Source organism: Zalophus californianus, chromosome 7 (genome assembly GCF_009762305.2).
Source record: "Zalophus californianus isolate mZalCal1 chromosome 7, mZalCal1.pri.v2, whole genome shotgun sequence".
Lineage (NCBI taxonomy): Eukaryota > Metazoa > Chordata > Mammalia > Carnivora > Otariidae > Zalophus > Zalophus californianus.
The window spans coordinates 125,185,686-125,209,993 of NC_045601.1; the positions used below are offsets into that span (position 1 = coordinate 125,185,686).

Sequence of the window (24,308 nt, forward strand, 5' to 3'; positions counted from 1 at the left end):
ACTAGCCATTTGTCTGGAACTATTTATTGAGAACACTGTTCCTTCTTTACTCTATTGCCTTCATATCTCTGTTAAAAAACAAATTCGGTACCATGCAGTCTTGATTATTGTGGTTGAATAGCATGTTTGAAATTGGGTAGTATAAGTTCTCAAACTTTGTTCTTTTTTTCAAAATTATTTTCACCACTTTAACTCCTTTGTATTTCAATGTAAATTTTAGAATAAGCTTGTCAATTTTACACAAAAAATGTCTGGCGCGATTTTGATAGGAATTGCATTCAATCTGTACATACATCATCTTGAAGAGAACTTCATGGCGTGTCTCTCCATTTATTTGGGTCAGAGATCGCCAAACCCTTTCTTAAAGGAGCAGGTAGGAAGCAGTTTATTCTTGTGGGCCATTCAGTCTCTGCCACATCTGCTCAACTCTGCCATTGTAGTGGGAGATTCGTAGGGACAGTGAGCTGGCTGTGCCCCTGTAACACCTTATATACAAAAACAGGAGGCTGGACTACTGGCCGGAGGTTGTGGATCTCTCACTTGATCATGTTTAATTTCTCTCACACTTCTCAGCAGTGTTTTGTAGTTTTCAGTGGACAGTCGTGTACTTATTTTATGAAGTTTATTTCTATATATCTTATTTTTAATGGTATTGTGAATGGAATTGCTTTCTTAATTTCATTCTCAGATTATATATTGCTAGTAAATAGAAATCTGATTGGTTTTTCTGTATTGATCTTGTATTCTTTAACCTTGCTAAACTGGTTTATTGATTCTAGAAGGTTCTGTGGATTCATAGGACTTTTTAGGAACCTCTTTTTGGCCCCATGTTGTGAAATTTCACATTCTGTACCTTGGGCTGGATCCACTTATAGCCCTTGTGTTGAGCTGCCTTTCCCGTCATCTATAAGAAAACTAACAGGAATTCCTTTCTAGAGTTTAGAGCATTTATTTGTTGCTTATCTTTGTAAGGAAATATAAAAGAGCACAGTTATGTTATTATGTCTCTGCTGAAAATATCATAGGAAAATTTACAGCAATAATAGACGTGATAAAACTTTAATAACACAGATTATCTGTGGATTCATTTCTTGTGCCTGTGGCATAAATACACAAATAGCATTTGCAAAGTATGGTTGCTTAGGTATGTGCTATTTATGAGCAGATTTGTTTTCTAAAAGAAATCTGGATTAAAGCATATCGCACATGCCATTTTTCTGTTGCTTCTGTACACGAAAACTGCTTTCCTGATTCTGCGTGGTAGAGTCCCCTAACAGCATGTTTCAACCCTAGATTGCTTTCATTTTTCTTTCAGTTTACATTACTGACGTCCTTCTTCCATTCCCTGTAATAATATCAAATTAGGAAAGGCCTTTTTGAAGGGAAGGAATAGAGAAGACTTTAATACGGGTAATAAGTTCATGCAACCATGTTAATATATAAAGGGGGTTTTGTAAGGTGTCCTAGTGTAGGGAATTCAGGCTGGGCACTGTGGGACGGTCCAAGATTCAGCCTCTGACCTGAAGCATACATACCCTGGTGGCTGTTCCCCATCTAATGTGAAGGGGTGTGATAGTAAATCCAGCTGTGTATGTCTCTTGGAGGCTAACTTTAGCAATTGTTGTTCATTTGTCCATTCATTAATTTATTAACCACTTTATTAATTTATTTAGCAACACTTACCGAGCACCTGCTATGTGTTACTTCCTAACACAAAGAAAAGTTAGCTCTCTTGAGGGGTTAGGCTTCCGTTTGGGATAAGATAGGAATAGTTTCTTAATATCGCCATTCTACCAACCTTGAGAAATGGGCTGTGACTCAGCAGAGCAGCTGGGTGTTCAGCAGCTGGTTCCACCATATGTAGTGTCCCTCACTCCAGCAGACTGATAGGCATGACCTTGACTGTTTCTCAGGCCTAGGTCTTCCAAGTCCAAGGGTAGTCTGGGTGGAGTCATTGGGAGTCCTGGACCATCTTCCAGTTTACCCCCAAATCTTCCTCCTTAGGGATGGATATATTGTGGTGGAAAGAGCCTCCTCTCTCTAGCTCTGCTGAACCTGCCATTTTGCTTTGTCACTTTGTCCCTTTTCCGTTTCAAACATCTCTGCCCCACTTTATTTAATTGCCAATGATGAGAACATTCCTTTGTAGTGTTCAGCTTTTTTCCCCACCTATTAGATGTCCATTTTCCTCTTTGCTTCACAAGCTCTTGTAATACTGGGACCGTATGTGGTATTTTCAAGTAACTGTGAAATAGCAACATCCTTTAGCTTTTCACAGTGCTTGAAAATGGTCAAAATGCACAGCAACCCCAAACCACAGAAAAGTACCTCTTTTGTAGACTCAGAACAAATAAACAAAAACAAAACAAACAACAACAAAAATACAACTTATTTTCAGAGAGGTCAGTGATTAATCATGTGTTTACGTGATTCAGCGTGAACAAACTGAAAATAACAAAATGGCCATTTTTCTGTTAAGATGATGACATATCTTTTCTAGAATTCTTGAAGGTACACCTAGAGGAATCACGCAAACCTGAGTATGAAGGCTTTACGTTAGATACAGTACTCCCCCCTTGTCACAGTTTCGCTTTCTCTGGTTACAGCTCCCTGAGGTTAACTAGGGTCTTCAGACAGATGATCCTCCTTCTGACACATGGTCAGCAGGTCAGTAGTAGCTTAACGCTACATCACAGTGCCTGTGTCACTCACCTCACTTCATCTCGTCACATAGGCATTTTATCATCTCACATCATTACAAAAGAGAAGGGTGAGTACAGTAAAAGAAGATATTTTGAGAGAGAGAGACCACAGTCACATAACTTTTATCACAGCATATGTTATAATTGTTCTATTTTATTATTAGTTATTGTAGTCACTCTCTTACTGTACCTCATTTATAAATTAAAGTTTATCATAGGCCTGTATATATAGGACATACAAAAACATAGTATATATAGGGTTAAATACTATCCACAGTTTCAGGGCTCCATTGAGGGTCTTGGAATGTCTCTCCTGCAAATAAGGGGAGACTACTGTCTATGTAAAGCTCTAGCGCATGGAGATTGGTAAAAATTGAACTAAGTTACTAAGGGGATATATAACTTTTTGACTTAGTGGGTAGATTTTCTCTTTCTGGGGGCATTTTAAATATAGCCCTCCTGAGAGGAATAGATTTTTGGAACATCTTCTGAAGAGACAACTCTAACCCCAAGTGTCTCTCAAGTCTATTTTTATAAAAGCAAAAAGAGGGGAAAAATATCAGGATTTAACTAGATGTTTTGTAGTTGTGTTAGGATGGAAATTGATATGTTCTACGTCTTCAGTGACTATTTCAGGCCTCTTGTCTTTTGAAAAAGTGGAAGCAACGAGAAGCATTTCTGAGAGAGAGCAGTTATTAGAAAGATGGTTGTTGTGTGTGTGTATGTGAGTGTGTCTGTTATTTGTTTGTATAGTTCTTCATTTTATGTTAACTATCATTCATTTAAAGTTAACTTAGTCTGGGCAACCTTCTGGTCTTATCTGTGGGTTATAGTTTATTTATAATTTTGCTCGTTCACTTCTAACCAAAACCAAACCAGCTCACCACCTTGCTTCTGTAGCAGAGCTATTGTACTGGCTTCAGGCTACATCCTCAATTGATTTTCTGTTCTTAAGAATTTTCAAAGACCCCTGCTAAGTCTTTCCATTTATGTGTTTCATCCCCATTAACTCTGCCTGGATGGACACAGCTCTGATTCTCAATCCACTCTCATTTCAGCATGAGCATGCACGTGAAAACCAGTCCTTCAGTCTTTTATGTTTATTGAAGAGCTCTTGACAAGCACCAGGAAACATCCTCCCTTTTTTTCTCTTATATTGGAAGTTTTATAGTGTAAGCATCATTAGCATTTTTTTATTTTTTCAGTTTTAACTTAAATGTCATAAAGACCTCTTCATAGCCATATTCTTTTTAAAAACAAACAAACATTGATCTTCCCAAGGCGGGTCTATGCTTCCATTGTAAGAGAATCAATCCTATCCTTAATTTAACCATATGTCATTAACCTTGTGGTAAGTAACTGTTAGCAGGATATCCCTGCCTCTTTTTTTTCCATCCCCTGCATACTTCAGAAGGCTCATTTCTTGTATTCTTTTTAAGGTACTTATTTTCATTTCATTTTTTTTTTTTGTTTTTCATTTCTTTTAGCGAGCCAGAGAGAGCGCGTGCGCTCATCTGCGTGCCCATGAGTGGGGTGGAGGGAGAGGCAGAGGGAGGAGGAGAGAGAGAAGCTCCAGCAGACTCACCACTGAGTGCGGAGCCTGATGTGGGACAATCTCATGACCCTGAGATGACCTGAGCTGAAATCAAGACGCTTAACCAACTGAGCCACCCAGGCGCCCCCAGAAGGCTCATTTCTTATGCACAACTCCTACATACTTCTTTGCTTTCAAAAGTAATGGATGACGTGTGGCCCCCTGAACGCGCTCCTTCTGTTTGCCTCTGTAACTTTACACATGCCATTTCTTCTTCCATTAGTCTCCTTCCCCTTTCCCATTTTCTCCCTCTGATTTCTGCTTGTCCTTCAAGATATAACTTTAGTCCCTCATTTAACTCCACATTTGCAAAGTCTTCACAGATCCTGTGTCTGCTCCTTCATTTCATTTCTGACTCCTCCCCCAGCCAAGATGGGGCCTCTCTTTGTATTTCTAAAACGCCCTGTGTACCTCTCTCCAAGGCTGCTGCCATACTCCCATGCTTGCTGAGTTTCTTTTCTATATCCCCCACTAGATTTTGAGTTCCTTAAAGACAAGAACTGTCTCAGTCAACTTTGTACCTGCAGGCTTACCTCTGAAAACATAATCAACAAATGTTTGGTGGAAGAAAGTAAGGTAGTGTGCTGTATTCCTTTTCAGAGGTTTTATTTCCTTTTCAGATCAACCCAGAGGATGTGAGCCTTAATAACGGCCCTGAGGATGTCCACCTATCCGGCGAGAGCTCTTCAGTGGCTTCTGTCCTCAGGGACATGGCCTGTAAACTTCTCGGTCAGAGGCACACATTCCTCAGTTCATGCAACAGAAGTGTCCCTGAAAAGTTGAATACAAATGAAAGTTTTATAAAAGGAAGACAGGATACCAGTAATGAATTCTTTTATAAATTAAATAGTCATTCCCTAATTTATTAGTGGTTAAGATATATGTCCTTAAAAGAAAAAAAAGATATATGTTCTTAAGAATTAGTTTGTTTACATGAAATAAGATGTTTCTGTACGTGGCTTAAGTCCCCCCACCCTCCACCCCCGGCCACCTTTATTTCACACCCTCTGTACCACAATGCTGTCTGGTTAGAAAACTGAAACCCAAGTGGGAGGGAATATTCTCTGGTCTTTTTCTTTTTCTTTTCTTTTTTTTTTTTTAATGTAGTGTTCCATGATTCATTGTTTGCATATAACACCTAGTGCTCCATGCAGTACGTGCCCTCTTTAATACCCGTCACCAGGCTAACGCATCCCCCCACCCCCTCCCCTCTAGAACCCTCAGTTTGTTTCTCAGAGTCCATCGTCTCTCATGGTTCCTCAACCCCTCCGATTCCCCCACTTCATTCTTCCCTTCCTGCTATATTCTTCTTCTTCTTTTTTTTTTTTAACATTATGTATTATTTGTTTCAGAGGTACAGGTCTGTGATTCAACAGTCTTACACAATTCACAGCGCTCACCACAGCACATACCCTCCCCAATGTCTATCACCCAGCCACCCCATCCCTCCCACCCCCCACCACTCCAGCAACCCTGTTTGTTTCCTGAGCTTAAGAATTCTTCATATCAGCGAGGTTATATGATACATGTCTTTCTCTGATTGACTTATTTCGCTCAGCATAATACCCTCCAGTTCCATCCACGTCGTTGCAAATGGCAAGATTTCATTCCTTCTGATGGCTGCATAATATTCCATCGAATATATATACCACATCTTCTTTATTCATTCATCTGTCGATGGACATCTTCGCTATTTCCACAGTTTGGCTATTGTGGACATAGCTGCTATAAACATTGGGGTGCACGTACCCCTTTGGATGCCTGCATTTGTATCTTTGGGGTAAATATCCAGTAGTGCAATTGCTGTATCGTATGGTAGCTCTATTTTCAACTTTTTGAGGAAGCTGCATACTGTTTTCCAGAGTGACTGCACCAGCTTGCATTCCCACCAACAGTGTAGGAAGGTTCCCCTTTCTCCACATACCGGCCAACATCTGTCGTTTCCTGACTTGTTAATTTTAGCCATTCTGACTGGTATGAGGTGGTATCTCATTGAGGTTTTGATTTGGATTTCCCTGATGCCAAGCGATGTTCAGCACTTTTTCATGTGTCTGTTGGCCATTTGAATGTCTTCTTTGCAGAAATGTCTGTTCATGTCTTCTGCCCATTTCTTGATTGGATCATTTGTTCTGTGGGTGTTGAGTTTAAGAAGTTCTTTATAGATTTTGGGTACTAGCCTTTTATCTGATAGGTCATTTGCAAATATCTTCTCCCATTCTGTCGGGTGTCTTGGTTTTGTTCACTGTTTCTTTTGCCGTGCAAAAGCTTTTTATCTTGATGAAATCCCAGTAGTTCATTTTTGCCCTTGCTTCCCTTGCCTTTGGCGATGTTTCTAGGAAGAAGTTGCTGCGGCTGAGGTCGAAGAGGTTGCTGCCTGTGTTCTCCTTTAGGATTTTGATGGACTCCTGTCTCACATTGAGGTCTTTCAACCATTTTGAGTCTATTTTTGTGTGTGGTGTAAGGAAATGGTCCAGTTTCATTCTTCGGCACGTGGCTGTCCAATTTTCCCAACACCATTTGTTGAAGAGACTGTCTTTTTGCCATTGGACATTCTTTCCTGCTTTGTCAAAGATGAGTTGACCATAGAGTTGAGGATCCATTTCTGGGCTCTCGATTCTGTTCCATTGATCTATGTGTCTGTTTTTGTGCCAGTACCAGACTGTCTTGATGATGACAGCTCTGTAATAGAGCTGGAAGTCCGGAACTGGGATCCCACCAGCTTTGCTTTTCTTTTTCAACATCCCTCTGACTATTTGGGGTCTTTTCTGGTTCCATACAAATTTTAGGATTATTTGTTCCATTTCTTTGAAAAAAGTGGATGGTCTTTTGATAGGGATTGCATTGAATGTGTAGATTGCTCTAGGTAGCATTGACATCTTCACAATATTTTTTCTTCCAATCCATGAGCATGGAAAGTTTTTCCATTTCCTTGTGTCTTCCATAATTTCTTTCATGAGTATTTTATAGTTTTCTGAGTACAGATTCTTTGCCTCTTTGGTTAGATTTATCCCTAGGTATCTTATGGTTTTGGGTGAAATTGTAAGTAGGATCGACTCCTTAATTTCTCATTCTTCTGTCTTATTATTGGTGTATAGGAATGCCACTGATTTCTGTGCATTGATTTTATATGCTGCCACTTTACTGAATTCCTGTATGAATTCTAGCAGTTTTGGGGTAGAGTCTTTTGGGTTTTCCACATAAAGTATCATATCATCTGCAAAGAGTGAGAGTTTGACTTCTTTTCCAATTTGGATGCCTTTGATTTCTTTTTGTTGTCTGATTGCTGTGGCTAGGACTTCTAATACTGTGTTGAATAGCAGTGGTGATAGTGGACATCCCTGCCATGTTCCTGACCTTAGGGGGAAAGCTTTCAGCTTTTTTCCCCATTGAGAATGATATTCGCTGTAGGTTTTTCATAGATGGCTTTTATGATATTGAGGTACGTACCCTCTATCCCTATACTCTGAAGGGTTTTGATCAAGAAAGGATGCTGTACTTTGTCAAATGCTTTTTCTGCATCTGTCGAGAGGATCGTATAGTTCTTGTTTTTTCTTTCATTAATGTATTGTATCACATTGATTGATTTGTGGATGGATGTTGAACCAATCTTGCAGCCCAGGGATAAATCCCACTTGGTCCTGGTGAATAATCCTTTTAATGTACTGTTGGATCCTATTGGCTAGTATTTTGGTGAGAATTTTTGCATCCATGTTCATCAAGGATATTGGTCTGTAATTCTCCTTTTTGATGGGGTCTTTGTCTGGTTTTGGGATCAAGGTAATGGTGGCCTCATAAAATGAGTTTGGAAGTTTTCCTTCCATTTCTATTTTTTGGAACAGTTTCAGAAGAATAGGTATTAATTCTTTGAATGTTTGGTAGAATTCCTGTGGGAAGCCATCTGGCCCTGGGCTTTTGTTTGTTGGGAGATTTTTGATGACTGCTTCAATTTCCATAGTGGTTATAGGTCTGTTCAGGTTTTCTATTTCTTCCTGGTTCAGTTTTGGTAGTTGATACAGCTCTAGGAAGGCATCCATTTCTTCCAGATTATCTAATTTGCTGGCATAGAGTTGCTCATAATATGTTCTTAAAATTGTTTATATTTCTTTGGTGTTGGTTGTAATCTCTCCTCCTTCATTCATTATTTTATTCATTTGAGTCATTTCTCTTTTCTTTTTGATAGGTCTGGCCACGGGTTTATCAATCTTGTTAATTCTTTCAAAGAACCAACTCCTAGTTTCGTTGATCTGTTCTACTGTTCTTTTGGTTTCTAGTTCATTGATTTCTGCTCTGATCTTTATTATTTCTCTTCTCCTGCTGGGTTTAGGCTTTATTTGCTGTTTTTTTCTCCAGTTCCTTTAGGTGTAGGGTTAGATTGTGTATTTGAGACCTTTCTTGTTTCTTGAGAAAGGCTTGTATTGCTATACTTAGGACTGCTTTTGCTGCATCCCAAAGATTTTGAACAGTTGTGTTTTCATTTTCATTTGTTTCCATGAATTTTTTAAATTCTTCTTTAATATCCTGGTTGACCCATTCATTCTTTAGTAGGATGCTCTTTAGCCTCCATGTATTTGAGTTCTTTCTGACTCTCCTCTTGTGATTGAGTTCCAGTTTCAAAGTATTGTGGTCTGAAAATATGCAGGGAATGATCCCAGTCTTTTGGTACTGGCTGAGACCTGATTTGTGACCTAGGATGTGATCTATTCTGGATAATGTTCCATGGGCACTAGAGAAGAATGTGTATTCTGTTGCTTTGGGATGGAATGTTCTGAATATATCTGTGAAGTCCCTTTCATCCAGTGTGTCATTTAAAGTCTTTATTTCCTTGTTGATCTTTTGCTTCGATGATCTGTCCATTTCAGTGAGGGGGGTGTTAAAGTCCCCCACTATTATTGTATTGTTGTCAATGTGTTTCTTTGCTTTTGTTATTAATTGGCTCATATAATTGGCTGCTCCCATGTTAGGGGCATAGATATTTACAATTGTTAGATCTTCTGTTGGATAGACCCTTTAAGTAGGATATAGTGTCCTTCCTCATCTCTTATTATAGTCTTTGGTTTAAAATCTAATTTGTCTGATATAAGTATTTCCACCCCAGCTTTCTTTTGGTATCCATTAGCATGGTAAATTGTTTTCCACCCCTTCACTTTCAATCTGGGGGTGTCTTTGGGTCTAAAATGAGTGTCTTGCAGATAGCATATCGATGGGTCTTGATTTTTTATCCAATCTGATAGCCTGTGTATTTTGATTGGGGCATTTAGCCCATTTACTTTCAGGGAAACTATTGAAAGATATGAATTTAGTGCCATTGTATTGCCTGTAAGGTGACTGTTACTGTATATTGTCTGTGTTTCTTTCTGGTCTATGTTACTTTTAGACTCTCTTTGCTTAGAGGACCCCTTTCAATATTTCTTGTAGGGCTGGTTTTGTGTTTGCAAATTCCTTTATTTTTGTTTGTTCTTGGCTGCATATTTTTCTCATTTAGTGCTCTGAATATATCATGCCAGTCCTTTCTGGCCTGCCAGGTCTCTGTGGATAGGTCTGTTTCTGATCTAATGTTTCTACCATTGTAAGTTACAGATCTCTTCTCCTGAGCTGCTTTCAAGATTTTCTCTTTGTTGCTGAGACTTGTAGGTTTTACTATTAGATGTTGGGGTGTTGACCTATTTTTATTGATTTTGATGGGGGTTCTCTGTGCCTCCTGGATTTTGATGCCTGTTTCCTTCCCCAAATTAGAGAAGTTCTCTGCTATAATTTGCTCCAATATATCTTCTGCCCCTCTCTGTCTTTCTTCTTCTTCTGGGATCCCAATTATTCTATATTGTTTCATCTTATGGTATCTCTTATCTCTCGAATTCTCCCCTTGTGATCCAGTAGTTTTTATCTCTTTTTCTCAAGTTCTTTATTTTCCATCATTTGGTCTTCTATATCACTAATTCTCTCTTGTGCCTCATTTATCCTAGCAGTTAGAGCCTCCATTTTTTATTGCACCTCATTAATAGCCTTTGTGATTTCAACTTGGTTAGATTTTAGTTCTTTTATTTCTCCAGCAAGGGTTTCTCTGATGTCTCCCATGCTTTTTTCAAGCCCAGCTAGTATCCTTAAAATCATCATTCTGAACTCTAGTTTCAACATCCTACTAATGTCCTTATTGATTATGTCCCTGGCAGTCAGTACTGCGTTTTGTTCTTTTTTTTTTGAGGTAATTTTTTCCATCTTGTCATTTTGTCCAGAGGAGAGTAGATGAATGAGAGAACAAAATGCTAACAAGGTAACAACATCCCCAGAAAATATACACTAAACAAATCAGAAGAGACCGGAAACCAGGGGAAAAGAAAGGGAAAGGAAGAGAAAAGAAAAAAAAGAGAAAAAGATAAAAACAAACAAACATAAACAAAAAAAAACAGAGTATCATCAAATATGATCAGGCTGGTGCATAGATCAGTGCCGCAGAGTAGATATTGGGCATATTTTGGTCTGTTAGAAGAAAGTGCCTCCCCAAATTTTAAAGGAAGTAAAACTTCTATATGTACAAAATAAGGGTTAATATGATGAAGTGATGGAATATGAATGTAAAGATGAAAATTATAAAAGATTTTATAAAAGGAATTGATAAGAACTTGGTTGAAAAAAGAAAGAAGAGGATTTAAAAAAAAAAGAGAGAATGTGATCAGGCAGGAGACTAGAACAAAGCCATACACTAGAAATTTAGGGTATATTTTGTTCTGTTAGAAGAAACTATATCCCAAAATTTTAAAGAGAGAACAACTTATATATATATATATATAAGAAAAATATGTTAACTATTATGAAGGGATAGAATATGACTCTAAAAATGAAAGATAAAAAAGATTTTTTAAAAAGATTGATAAGATGTTGGTTGAAAAAGGGAAAAAGAAAAATTAAAAAAAGAAAACGAAAGTGAAAAATAAAAAAAGGCTTTGAAAGACTAAAGAATCATGGTAAAAAGACATGAATTCTTTGTGCAGTATTTCCCTAGCGCTGGAGTTCTACCGTTCTCATTGATCGGTAAACTTGGTCTTGGGGGCTGTTCTTGTGGATCTTCTGGGGGAGGGGCCTGTTGCCTTGGTTCCCACATGTCTTACCAGAGGTGAAATTGCCCCATCTTTGTCGGTCTGGGCTATGTATTCTGCTCGGATTTGCTCTTGGGAGCTTTTGTTCCCTGTAAGCTTTTGGTACAGCTTTGGAGGAGGAGAGTGAAAATGGCGGCCTCCCAATCTCCGCCCGGAGTATTCGAGAACTCGGGGCCCCACTCCTCAGTGAGCCCCCAGAGGAAAGCAGTCAATCACTCCTGTCTCCCAAGTCTGTGGCGGTACTCTGTGCTCACCTGGCCTGTGACCGAGCGTTTCTATCTCTGGCACCTGACCCCATGTGAAGTCTCCAAACCCAGCAGATCCCTGCAGTGCGCTCCCGCGCCACTCCTCCCAGGGGAGGAAGGGGAGTCTCCCTGGATCTGCCACTTGTTGGGTCCCTGCTGGAGGAGCAGTGGCCTGACTGTGCCGTGGATCATGGTTTATGGCAACCCGGAGCTGAGAGCCCGCGCCTCAGCTCCGTCTCTGCAGCCAGCTTCCCCGCTTTGATACCTGGGAGCTCTGTCACACTCAGGCACCCCCAGTCTCTCTGTGACCCCGAGGGTCCTGAGACCCCACTGTCTCGCGAGGGTTCCACCCCCCCCCCCCCCTTAGCCACTGGAGCGATGTCCCTCAGCGGAGCCGACTTCTAAAAATTCCGATTTTGTGCTCTGCGGCTCTATCACTTGCCAGTAGGGGCCAACGGAGGCCCCCTCCCCCGCCCTCTGTCCTCCCGAATATCACCTCGGACTCACTTCTCCGCACGTCCTACCTTCCAGAAAGTGGTCGCTTTTCTCTTGAGAGTTGTTGCTATTCTTTTCTTTGATCTCCTGTTGAGTTCATATGTGTTCCAGGTTTAGTTCTCCTACTCCTCCGCCATCTTGCTCCTCCTCTTCTGTGGCTTAAGTTTTTGACTGTATAAATTTAATAATGACTCTTTTCCCCAGGTGGTTACCTATTATTAACTAATCCTTAAATGGATACTTTAAGATGGATGTAAAAATTTTACTGCATTGGAAGAGTTAGTTTTGAACCTTCAGAAGCCCTAATTTAGGGGCCCTTCCATTTCTGAGAAATTCTTTGTGATCATTGCACAAGTCGTTTCTTATTATAATGCTGGAGAGTCCTTGAAATCACCCCTACCTGCTTGTGAGCTAATAACATTTATCTAAGAGGGTTTTTAGATGCTGAAGATACAGTTGATCTGAGATGGTAATCAAGTATTCTTCGGTGATCTCTTTTCTTAATCTTCTTTGCTAGATTCACTTCTTTCACCAGTTCATCCAAACGTAAGTTTCTGGTATTGACAGTATTATTGTCCCGCCACATGCTGCATGCTGTAGTTGAGCAACCTAATCTTTTCCAGTAGCTTCCAGTCTTGCCTCTGGCGGCACCTAGCACATCACTTAACCACCTCATAACCACCTCCTGGCCAAGCTTTCTCATTTTCAGATGATGAGAGTGAGGTTGGCGATCTTCTTTTAGTTTGGAGGCTGTGAATCTTCACATGGTGTTCTGGGCTCTTCCAATGAGATAGAATATACCAGAAGGAAAAAAGTAACCTCACTGCATCGAAGATAGTAGCTATCATTAAGTAAATATCACTTTCAACTTTTCTCCCTGCCTGCCTGCTAGTAAGCACATGTCTCCTGATTGCCCTATGTGAGTTGCTTTATAACCACAGTGGCTTTTGAGGCCCAAATGGTCATGGGCAGTTCTGTTTTCAAGATTGTGTCTGGTTTTTGGAGACTGCTTCTCAGTGTGGAGTTGGCATCTGTACTTATTGCACTTACCGTCTGCGTCTTTCTCCGGACTCTCACATCCTTGGGTGGGTTTCATCTTAGCTCCTCGTTCAGAGGGCAGTGTCTTCATCCTCTAGGTACCCCTGGCACCTGGCACAGGGAGGGTGGTCCTAAATATATGGGCCTGGTAATCCTGAAATATACAGTTAGTCTAACCTTAGTTAATTCTGTGAAGTTTCTAAGAATTTGGTCAGTTTATTTGGGAAGCTGTGGTTTTTCACGGTTTCATGGTTAAAGAACAGGGCTGTAGAGTCAACCTGCTCGGTCCTCATCTTGCTCTCTCCTGGCCATGGGGAAAACTTAGACCCCGAGATAGCCTCTTTGCGCCTCAATGTCCTTATTTGGTAAACTCAGCATGGTAATATTAATGGTCATCTCTTAGGATTCTTAAAAAGATTATATGTGGAAAACAGAGTAGTTGTGGGCACAACTACCTTATGGTAAATGTTAGTTTGAAAATGATAATAATATTAGTAGTAGTGTTATTGTTATTATTAGTGTTTTTCTCCAGACTTCTCCATTTCCTCATTCGTGAAATAAATGGGATTGCACTAAAAGATTATTTCTAAGATTTCTTATGCTTTTTTCTATGATTTTAGATATACGTTTTGATGGTTATAAGCGTTCATTCCCTTAAGAAAGTTATCAAAAGGTAATAATAAGCCATGTTTCAAAACACTTGTTTTCTTAATATTGTGATTTACTTCAGAATTCCCTTAAATAGAATATATACTGATACAATGTTTTTCATCCACTTTCCTTATTGAGAGACTGAGGGCAGTAGTAAAAACCTACAATCACCCAATATTAGGGCTGAAAGGGACCTGAGGGAGCATCTCGTCCATCCTCTGCAGAAAGTCTGTGATGTTGTCAACCCAGGATTTCTGGGTTGGTACACATCAAAATAAACTCCTTTAAGAGCTGTAACCCTTAGTGTCAGCAACATCAAAGCCAGTGATTTCTTAAGTGGTATTTCTCATCCTGCAATGCATTGAAGGATAATATTCTTAAGCTCTGAAAGACTGTACATCTCTTTCCAAAGTTAGATTAATATTTCAGAGCATGCCAATTAGATCTTTTTTTTTCCTCTGGCTGGTAATAGAAAAAAAATTTTTTTAGCTATATAATGAAAGGAGAATTTGTGTGATGGTGAAGTAATGTTGTATCTTATTATAAAAACTGAATTCCTTTCATATTCTCATCAAGCATTTCATATTTAAAGGGAGAACTATTTAAGGATAATCCATAACATTATAGAAAGAAATTCATTTTCTAAAATATAGTTTGACCAGAAATCTTTAAATCTATGTCAAAGGGGGCCATTTCATTCATGAAATTGAATGATGTTACTTTGAGCACTAGTGTTTGATCTTTGATCTTTTTCCTAGGTCAGCAGAATAGATTATAGATTCCCTGCATAATCTGTAAACCATTTCATTTCCTAACAATTAGCAAATTATTCACACTTTACAGAAGAATGGTATGCCTGAGATGCTACAGTCAGTTCCTGTTCTTATACAAATGGATTGGAGAGAAATCCTGAGATAAGAATGAAAAGATAATTTCATTCGTCTGTAGAGGGTAATGTGTGAGAGATGACTTTTGTAGCCCATCCCTGGTTCAGAATGATGAAAGTGAAGGATTTCTGTATCTTCCAGCTATTGTATGCCAGGAAAAATTTGAAAATAATCTCTTCCTGACAATCTCACTTTGCTACATTCTGGTCATTTCAAGTCTGATAGGACTCTTGTCCTTGAAAAGGGCCAGAGAGCCGTGTGAATCCCTTACACAAATGTCATGACAGAAACCCATCTTTAGCCATTTGCTCCTTCCACTCTGACCATTTCTGGGGGGCACTCGGGAGCAGCCCCATGGTCAGCCACCCACCCAGCAGCTGTGTGGCTTTCCTACCCGGGGCCATCACCACCCACTGGCCCACTGAAGCTCCTTCCTGTGCAGAGCTGTGTTCTGTCAGAGCCCACTCTGTCCACACCAGCTCCCAGCCCAACCGCTCCTCCTCCTTACCTCTCTGATCCTCACGCACACTTCAAACTCCTCCTGTGCTCTGCGTCCCTCCTGGCATCAGCTGAAGAGACTCAGGGGCGGGGGTGATGAGTAGCTAATCTTGCCGCTGGATACTTTCTTGTCCTTCTCCCTAGACAGCTGCACAGGGCTGAGAAAACCCCTTACCCCGCTCCAGCATGTCAGAATCTAGCAGCTCACTGTTAATTGCCTCTGTAGCAACTCACAGACCATCTGCCGGCTCTGGAATTTGGCCCTGGTGTTCCTTACTGGAGCAGGGTTTCTGTCAGTGACACTGACTCAATTCAAGGGTAAACTGATGATGTTCCATTAAAAATCAAGGGTGATGGAAAAATTTGTGGTCTTTGGTTCTAAAAAGATGAGGCTTGGGTTTGGAGGTGGAAATACTTAAGATAAACAGAGCTTTCATAATTTTGATTTTTCTTTTTTTTTTTAAAGATTTTTTTATTTTTTTATTTGAGAGAGAGAGAATGAGAGATAGAGAGCACGAGAGGGAAGAGGGTCAGAGGGAGAAGCAGACTCCCTGCTGAGCAGGGAGCCCGATGTGGGACTCGATCCCGGGACTCCAGGATCATGACCTGAGCCGAAGGCAGTTGCTTAACCAACTGAGCCACCCAGGCGCCCAATAATTTTGATTTTTCTTTAAAGGCCCTAGATTCCATGATCAAACAGCTTTTTTTGAGTCAGAGTCCAGTCTTCTCAGAATTCGATTCTACCCAGTGTTCATCACTATAGCCTCAGGGTTAATTTTGGGGGTTTAGGATTCAGATGGCTTGGATTTGAAATCTGGTTTTGTTACTTGGCAGTTGTATGACCTCACACAAGGTACCCATTCTCGGTATCATTCTCCTCATCTCAGAAATGGGAATAATATTGGTACTGACCCTGAGGAGTTCTAAAAATTAATGAATGTTACAGGGAGAACACTGAGAACAGTTGCTGCCACAGAAAAACAGTTCAATGAATATTAGATTTTAATATATTATTATTTACTATTATTATTACCAACACTTTTCCGGAAGGTTCTTTATTCTTTGAATAAAGAAGCAAGATCTCTTCAGAATGCTTTCCAATTTCAGCTCTCAGCTGAACTTGTATTTGTAGTTGTTTAAGGGTCATTTACATAATGGAGAAAAGGATGAAACTTTTCCTTTCTCATCTGTATAATTTTTAGTTTATTGTGATAACTAATAAGTAAATCTAGGCTTAAGAGTAGATTTGTTCTGTACAGTGTTAAGGAGGATGGGTCTGGGTTTATTCAAACTAACCTCAGAAATGAAGTTGGAAACTAACTAATGCTGTGAATGTTAAAAATTCCAAGGAAAAAAAAAGGCTTTCTTTTTCATCTGACTTATCTAGAAAACAGAGCAATTCATTAAGATCCTATTGATACCCTGCTTTTTTCCCTTCTTGTCCTGGAAGAGTGTGAGCAGAAAGTAAGATATCCCTTTTCTTATCCTTTTAATGTTTGCTCATGATGCAAAGTTGAGCACCGTGAATTTTTCTGGACCTTTCTCACTCTGCTGTAAATAAACTTAGGTGCCTTTGAGTCATCTTGGGGTAAGGCTATTCCATTTATAACAGCCAGCCTATTGTTATCTGTTTCTCTTCCTCCTCCCTTGCACCTTTCTTCCTGCTCTTTCTTATCAGTAAATGGCTTCTAAGCCAAAGTGTAGGAATACTTAACAATAAGTGAACCCCAGTGACAGGATTTCAGACACTGAGAGACTGACCTAGAAGCAGCAGTAGAGGGCGCTCGGCCCCTCATTTCATAATAATGGAGCCTGCACCAAACATCTTTCATTTGAGGAGCTAAAAATGAATTGCACATATTAATTAAGTCTTGCGGAGACCTTGTTCAGTGATCCAGTGCTAAGTGCCTAAAATAAGTAGATCTTATTTTAATCTTGGGGAAACTAGGTATAAGAGGGAATTTCCTAAGATTCCGGAGGAAGAGTCAGAATTTCACTAACGATCCGGGAATCTTTCTCTTGCTTTTCCGTCCTGTGGCCAGTATCCCAAATGTTCCTTCATTTAGGAAGAGCCAAAGGGAAAACCCAGGAGTTTTAATTTTCTCTTGAGTATTGCCTTTAATGCAAGATATATGAGATGCATGCATTAAATAAATCAGTTAGTCACAACACTGTACCACCAGGGATTCAAAATTAATCCTTTTTGTTAAGATGGTTATTCTAGTGGCTCTTTGCTTTTGGCCAACAAAGACCCTTAAAACATGGAAAATGAAAAATAAATGGCATTCCTGGAATCTGTGCACGCAGATCATATTCCGTGTGATCTTGTTCGCTCCTATTATGTGGTGATTAGAGCAGGGCTTCAATCAGCTGGAGGATTCCCCAAGGCAAGGTCTTGTCCCACCAGTGCACATGGCGTGCCCCGTCTGACACCACGGGGACTTGAGAATTGAGCCCAGGGAAGCTGCAGTGTGGTGCAGCAGATGAGCACCAGTGGTTGCCATGGAGATCACTAATACTGCTGAAACTCAAAGAAAGGGCACTTGCCGCAGCTCAGGAGCCTGCCTGAAAATGAATGAGAAACAAGCGGAATTTAGAATAGGCCCTCAGCTAGTTGTCCCACACGGAGTTTTAATTTCCTTTCCTTTCCTCTTCCTTTTCCTTTTTCAAAGAGTAGATTGAAAGCAAGGCTGTGTTCTAAAGAATGCTCAGTCCCCTCCGACCTCATCACAGCCTGGCATATCCTTGGAAGAGATGTATATTAATGATGGTGCATGACTAATAAGATTGGGGGTGGCGGCCCGCGAGGCACGTGCTGGCCCTTCTGGAGCCCATGTGCCGCTTGTCACTGGGGTTTAGTAGGCACCTTGGGATTTGTCTGCAGCATATGCGCTGGTGTTAATGATTGAAAAATTACCACAACAATTAGTCACGGATCGCTAAAGGCAGGGCCCCCGAATGTGATGGACAATGTGATTAAATCCATGTATGTGACAATTAACTGTGCTTCAGGTTTATCCACCAAGGAGAGTGCCCTGGGGGTGAGAGCAGAGGGGAATGAGAAGGAGGAAAAAAGGGTAACAAAAAAAGGAGCAGGAGAGAACAACGCTGCAGAATGGATCTGATTCAGCTGGTACTATTGGTTTTAATCTGATCCTGAATTAATCACAGTTTGATTAATCCCGGTTTTATTGCACCTTTCTAGTGCCCATTTATTTATAGCTCCCTTAATCAATGGAGGCATTACTGATTAAATTCTGACCATTCCATGTTTTTTAAAATTTTAAAACCAGGTCTCTCCATTTAATGTGATGTTCTAGGTGATCCAAAGTGCAATTATCTAGTAAAAGCTAAGCGGGCGCCAGACACAGCACGTCACGAATCCCCTTATGTATCACAGCTGAGTAACCCAGAATAAATATTTGTTTGCTCAATATTCTGCCTAAGCAAAAAAGAAGCCTTGTGATGTCAGTCTGCTTGTTTATTTGGGTAGAGGAAATAAGACACACACATACAACTTTGTTAAATAAGAGGAGCGCAAATGTAGTATATATCACATAACATTTTGTGCACAAGAATAAACAGTGTTAATATTTGGATGAACTGTCTGCACATAAATATTCATAGCATAAAAGGGTATTTGTAGCCCACAGATATGTTGATATGTGGGATTATTTTAACCAGTATGTACCTTTCTTATTTTGAATACATGTTACATGTTATTGTTGATGTTATTCATATTTTTATACAAAACACTGCCATTAAATATGCCAAGGAGGTGGTGACATAAACCAGCATAAGCAAAGCCTCATGCTTTGTAATTCATGAGCTTTGTATGCATGTTGTGAGTTAAGAATACCCCATTCCTAATTCAGGAAAGGGCATCTAATGCTTTAGAAAACACTGAATTACATATAAATACATGCTTTTCCTTCTTTCAGTTTTCCTTAGGTTTATTCCATTGCTCTTGTTTAAAGTAAATTTGGAAGAAGGCTCAGTTTGGTTTTGTTTTGTTTTTAATATGCACATTAAAGTGAGTTATCTTTATTACTTGCATTTTTGCCTGATCTACATAAGCATATAAAGATAGAAGATCTGTGATGTGGGCAGCAGTGTCTTTCAACATAGTAGTAACAGCAGGTAATCAGCACAAGCAAAGATCTTACTGTATTGGTAACACAGCACAGATGCTGCCCTGTTAGATACCCCTAGAGACCTGCATCTCTAATTGCTAATATCACCATATTTTAGAGCACCAACCAACCAAGACACCCAGTCTTGCTGTGGATGATTTGGGAACTTCATGATTACCCCCTCTTGCCAAATTTGTGCTTTCTATGTCAACTTCCCAGTGCCCAGCCCTTCAGTTCTGCCAGGAATTTACGTGAAGGTAGGAAAACTCTTCATACATGAACTAGCCTTCATACCCACCAAAAGTAACAGACTACTTCTTGAGCCAGTAACTCATATCTTTATTCTCTAATGGCACATGCCACTGTCTACCTGTGTAGCTCTAATGATCAGGACCAGTGAGCACTGTATGTTCATTTGTTTGTTAATTTAACAATTCATATATTTATTATTTACCCAGCAAGTGACCTATACCAGTCAATTCCAGGCATATCCTAGATACTTGAAGTGGGGATGAAGGTAGAAGATGGGGAGACTCACTAACACATACTCTCTGCTGATGGGTGTTGTAAAGATGAGATATATACAAAAAGAACCATATGCAAGGTAAAAATTGACAGTTGCTCACATGAGATGTGCTTGTTTGCAGATGGGAGAGATGACTTTTCCTGGGATGTTAGAAGGCTTTGTGGCATTTGACTTGGTCTTTGAAGAGGTTCCCATTGCACTCATAGCCAGTGGTCAAAAGACTAGATTTCTTGGACAGTTTCTTAAAAGTGTGGAGATGGGTGTGTAGGATTGAAGAGGTATGTGCAAGAATGTGTGTGTAGTACTACTTAGGCTTTAACAAGGAAACAGAATGTGATTTGAGTGTATGATGTGGAAACTGTTGCATCCAGATCATAGAGGACCTTAAATGCCCAGCCAAGGAGTTTGTGCTTCATATTTTATAGCCGGTGAATTGAGTCATCGTCAAAGAGGACGAGAAGGCATTTCATGAAGCACATGCGTTTCAAACCAGGTCCTGACTACATCCTGAAAGCTTCCAGCGAAACCTTGGAAGTCCTGTATGTCTAGCCCCTGCCCATTGCTCTGGCTTTATCAGACACTTTCTTGTTCCCCCTCTCTACTGTGGTCACACTGGTTTCTATTGTCTGAACAGGCTGACCTTGCCTTTGTCTGAATCTCTGTTCCCTACTGAGTTTTTATCTGAAATACCCATTCCCCCCAGCCTTGCCATGGCTACTTCTTTCTCATCATTCAGGTCGCAGCCTGGAGAGTCCCTCTTTCACTGTTTGCCTATTTCCCAGCCCACAGTTCCCCTCTCTACACCCTAACACCAAGGGGCTCACCGTAGTGGACACTGGCAGTTGCCCCCTGCCCCCGGTTTTGTTCACGTAGCCATTTGACCCTTGGTAATTTAGGGGAAGGTGCTTCTCTCCCTTCCCCAATGGTAGACCCTGATTAGGCTCATCTTCTTCATTGTAGTTCTCTTATTGGTGACTGGTTTCATCATGGGCACGTGACTCAGGGCTGGACGAATGAGATCCGAGGGGCTCCTGGGAAAACTGCTCTCGCTGCTGAGAAAGTGTCACGGGAACAGGTGGTCTCCTCTTCGTCCCCTGGAAGTTAAATATCCGATGACAGTATAGAGGTCTGCTGCCTACGGATAAAACCAAAACCCAAAGGAAGGCAGCGCCAGAACCGCAAAGAGGCAAAATCCTGGTGGAACATGCCCAGAACGACTCCACTTTAGAATTCTTGTTTCCTGAGATGTATTCCTTTTTCAAAGCCCCTTGAATTGGGTTTTCTGTTACCCGAGTGAAAGGCATTCTAATTGATATGCTGTCTTTTATATTCCCAGTGTTATTTTCTTCATGGCATTTATCACTATTTATTTACATGTTTGTTATCTGTCTTCCTTACCAGAATTTAAGCTTCTTTTGGGCATGTACTTATCTGTCTTATGACTATTGACTCCACAACTCCTAGAACAGAGTGAGGTGGGATAGTGGGTGATCAGTAAATACTTACTGGCTGAATGAGTGGAGTAAGGGAGGGAGGTTAATGTAGCCTTGTATGAAGAATCATGGAGAAGGGTTAGAGTCAGCTGGTGGAAACCTATTGCTGTTGCTATTGTAGAGAAGTTCTAGAAAGGAGGCAGTGAGAGCTTATGCCTTGCTTGCGGTGGTATAGTGGAGGCAGGGCCAGATAAGAAGGATACGGCGGACCAGACAGGACTTGGCAATTGACTGAGGGGTGGGATTTTCTCCTGAGACTAGTACTCAGGGTTATTGGGAGGAACAGGGGAGGTAGGAGATAGAGCAGGTGCAGGAAAACAGGTAGGTGAAAATCAGAAATACAGAAGATTAAGTGCCAGTTAGGCATCAGCATGAAGCTCTCTCTAGCTAGTAGTTGAAAATCAGGAATGGAGAGAGACTATTTATAATCAGAAGAAAATATCTCTTTGTTTCTAAAGATAATTAGGCTTGGCAATTGACTCTTTTCATTCCTAGTTAAAATGCGTGACTGAAAAGCAGGGTCCATGTCCAACCCAACTTTTTATGTCCAAACCCCTGGGGTGTGTGCTTATCACAATACTTTGTATATAATTCCTTGAGACAAAAACAAAAACAAATGAAAGCTTTGACTATGCTTGGTTCTAACAGGACTAAGCAGAACTAGTCCTAAGATTAGTTTGATGGTCTGAGATGCACAGGAACTGGTTTCAAAGCAGAGTCATAGCCCATAAGCAGACCTCCTTGAGACACTCTCGATCCCATTGCACTAGTTTCTTCTTAACACTTCCCAATTTCCTGAAAAACCCTTTGTTTGACTCACAAGAACAATTCTCACTGCAGCATCTTCAGGACATATAACAACAGTTAGGAACATAGGTTCTGGATTCAGGCTGCCCAAGCTTGAGCCCTGTCTTACTAGCTGGGTGACCTTGGGCTGATTCCTTAACCTCTCTAAGCCTTACTAAGTAGTGTAAATTAATTTTTATGTGTGTATTACATATTACATGTGTAATTACACATATTATATATAAATTACACATACAATTTACATATATACCCACAATTTACATATTACACACATGTACTGTGTCTTAGAAGACACAGCTAACATCATCAATGGGGAAAACCTGAATGCTTTCCCTCTAAGATACAGTATAAGGCAAGGATGCCCACTCTTGCCACTTGTATTCAACATAGTATTGATTGCTAGAGCAGTCAGACAAGAAAAAGAAATAGAAGGTATCCAGTTCGCAGAGGAAGAAGTAAAATTAGCTCTATTTTGTAGGAGACATGGTCATATATTTAGAAAACCCTAAAGAGCGCCTTTGCATGCCAGGTTAATACTGGACTGACATAGATAGCACTTAAGAATAATCTTAACCAAAGATGTGAAAGACTTGTATCCTGAAAGCTATTTAAAAAATGATGAATAAAATTAAGGAAGACACAGATAAATGGAAAGACATTCTTTGTTCATGGTTTGAAATAATTAATATTGTTAAAATGTCTATATGACCCAAAGTGAACTATTGATTCAATGCAATCCCTATCAAAATCCATTGGTGTTCTTTACAGAAATAGGAAAAAAAAAAGTTCTCAAATTTAAATGAACCACAAAGACCCTAAATGGTCACAACAGTTCTGAGCAAGAAGAACAAAGCTGGAGGCGTCACACTTCCTGATTTCAAACTTTATTACAGTGCTACAGTAATTAAAACAGTATGATACTGGCATAAAAACAAACAAAAAAAGAGACCAATGGAACAGATTAGAGAGCCCAGAAATCCATTTATCTGCAGCTGACTGATCTTTGACAAGGGTCAAGAACACACAGTGTGGAAGGGATAGTCTCCTTATTAAATGGTGTTGGGAGAAGTAGATATCCACATGCAGAAAATGAACTTGGACCTTCATCTCACACGATATACAATCAACCCAAAATGGATCAAAGACTTAAACATAACCCCCGAAACTGTAAAATTATGAGAAGAAGACATAGGGAAAAAGCTCCTTGACATTGTTCTGGAAAATGACTTTTTTGGGTATGACACCAAATGCACACGTAATGAAAGCAAAAGTAGACACTTGGAGCTACATCAAAATAAAAAGCTTCTGTACAGCAAAGGAAATGAAAGAGTGAAAAGGCACCCTATGGAATGGGAGGAAATGTTTGCAAACCACATTTCTGATAAGGGATTAATACTCAAAGCATATAAGGAACTCCTACAACTCAATAACAACAACAAAAAAGGATTAAAAATGGACAAAGGACTTGAATAGACATTTCTCAAAAGAAGACATACAGTGGCCAGCAAGTGTGTGGAAGACTACTCAACATTGTTGATCATCAGGGGAATGCAAATCAAAACCACAGTGAGATCTCTCCTCATACTTATTAGAATGGCTAGTATCCAAGAAAAGAAGAGAAGGTAAAGGTTGGTGAGAATGCAGAGAAAAGGGAACCCTCATGCACTTTTGGTGGGAATGTAAATTGGTGTAGCCACTGTGGGAAACAGTATGGAGGTTCCTCAGAAAATTAAAAATCAAACTACCATGGGATCCAGCATTTCCACTTCTGGGTGTATATCCAAAGGAAGTGAAATCATTATCCCCATGTTCATTGCAGCATTATTCACAGGAGCTGAAATACGGAAACAATCTAGGTGTCCATTGGTCAATGAATTGATAAAATGTGGAACGTATAAGTACAAATGTGGAACGTATAAGTACTAGTATTCAGCCTTTAAAAAGAAAGAAATCCTGACATTTGGGGCAAACATGCTAAGTGAAATAAGTCAGACACAGAAAGACAAATACTGCCTGTTTTCATTTATATTTAGAATTCAAAATACTCAAACTCCTAGAAGTAGAGAATAGAACAAGTGTTTGCCAGGGGCTAAGGGGAGAGGGGAAATGGGGAGATGTTGGTCAAGGAGCACAAAGTTTCAGTTAGGC

At 40.1% G+C, this 24,308-nt stretch overlaps 1 protein-coding gene and 1 long non-coding RNA gene across 16 annotated transcripts in view; one reads left to right on the forward strand and one right to left on the reverse strand.

The window, feature by feature from the left end:
• The window catches only part of FARS2 (phenylalanyl-tRNA synthetase 2, mitochondrial), a 537,883-nt gene that overhangs the window by 236,801 nt on the left and 276,774 nt on the right, over window positions 1-24,308 (forward strand). The window lies entirely within an intron of this gene.
• LOC113926677 lies at window positions 4,786-15,462 on the reverse strand. Its single transcript, XR_003521387.1, has 3 exons — window positions 15,212-15,462; window positions 13,178-13,319; window positions 4,786-5,067 (listed from the first exon to the last, which is right to left on the reverse strand). It is a non-coding gene; the product is annotated as an uncharacterized LOC113926677 (long non-coding RNA).